This window comes from Temnothorax longispinosus, unplaced genomic scaffold (assembly GCF_030848805.1).
Source record: "Temnothorax longispinosus isolate EJ_2023e unplaced genomic scaffold, Tlon_JGU_v1 HiC_scaffold_883, whole genome shotgun sequence".
NCBI lineage: Eukaryota > Metazoa > Arthropoda > Insecta > Hymenoptera > Formicidae > Temnothorax > Temnothorax longispinosus.
In genome coordinates, this window is record NW_027270762.1 from 440 (window position 1) to 2,219 (window position 1,780).

Sequence of the window (1,780 nt, forward strand, 5' to 3'; positions counted from 1 at the left end):
CATAAATCGCATAAATTGCATAAGTGCTGGTCTATAACCTTGCTTTAAAGGATATTTAAGCTCTAAGCCGTAAGAAATTGACCAATCACAATGGAATGTGAGAAAAATACTCGATTGTGATTGGTCAATTTCTTACGGCTTAGAGCTTAAATACCCTTTAAAGCAAGGTTGTAGACCAGCACTAACGCATCAAAAAAGTCGATGTGAGTCGATAGAAGTGGAAGTAATGAGTGATAGAAGTAATGGCGGTCAGAAAAGTATTTCCAATTGTATTAAATCTTCTCGATGATGCGTCATCATCATCTTCGTCATCGTCATCATCTTCATCATCATCAAACAGCGAAGAAGTTATTTTCCATATAGATTCTCAAATGCTGAATACTCTTGTTAGATCGCATAACAATGTTAGAAGAGTTAAAATAGACAACTACGTAGAATTTGTCATTCCTGGATATGCAAAACATATATTTAAAGAACATTTTATGTATGATAAGACACAATAATAAACAAATTTGTAATTTATTAATTTTAATATTAGTTTTAATTAAAAATGGAAAAATAACCTATATTACAGTTTTCATACAATTCTATAATATTTTATAAACATGAGTCACAAATATATAAACAAAATATTTAAGATCTGTTTGCGAAAAGTTTGGCGTTGGAAAAGCTACAGGTTTTAGAGCTGTAAGGCGCGTTATTTATGCTCTTCATTGTCTTGCACCTCGAATTATTCAAAATCAATATGCTATTGAAGTTATGAATAATTTTGAGAAAATGTCTGGTTTTCCAAATGTTATTGGTGCGATAGATGGAAATACGTGCACCTAAGGTAGATTCAGTGTCGTATATTAATAGAAAAAGTGATTATTCTATTATTTTTCAAGCTGTATGTGATTTAAATTGCATATTTACACATTGTTATGCTGGGCACGTAGGATCTGTGCACGATGCGCGAGTTTTTAGGAATTCACCTGTATCAAATTTTATTGAAATGCCTAATGAATACTTTAATAATTCTCATATTATTAGAGATGCGGCATGTCCGATTCATCCTCACGTTTTGGTACCGTTTTGGGACAATGGATATTTAACAATTACTGAAAAGAACTATAATTATTGTTTGTCTTCGACAAGAATGGCTATAGAACAAGCATTTGGCTTATTAAAAATTTGTTTTCGTATACTCTTAGATTGTCTACCATTACTAGGAATAAAACATATTCCTGAATTTATAATAGCATGTTGCGTATTACATAATAATTATATTTCTAAATGTGATTTAATGGATGTTCAAGTACCCATGTGTAATGAAAGTATACAAACCTTTTATGAAAATAATTCAATGTTAGGTTGTAACCGAACTTGTGGTCTTGAATTGATGTAAACTTACTTGTAATGAAATTAATACGGTCGCCACTGTGTTTTAGACGTTGACACAGAACGTATATGCCCGTCAAGAGTATCGACAATGGGCTATTAAGCTTCCTTCCTTCCAAGATAGCTATCTTCACGTCGATGGCTCGTCCTCTGGATCCGCACTCGCTTTCGCGTCGCGTAAGATGCTTATATATCCGGATTATCAGGAAAGGAATATTTAATAATTGTGATTCTGTATTGCGTTAACAATAACAAAATATATTCAATTTGGTACAAGGTACACTGAAATGAGGCTGACGACAATGTCACTGCCGGGTCTATCCAACGATACGAGTCGGAATATCTGACACGGTGTGCCGCGTAACTATCGCTCGCTTTGTACAAAGATGTATAAAAGTAC

General features: G+C 33.3%; 1 pseudogene; it reads left to right on the forward strand.

Annotated features, from left to right (window-relative positions):
• Positions 1-299: 299 nt before the first annotated feature.
• On the forward strand, positions 300-1,249 carry LOC139825076 (putative nuclease HARBI1; annotated as a pseudogene).
• The last annotated feature ends 531 nt before the right edge of the window (positions 1,250-1,780 follow it).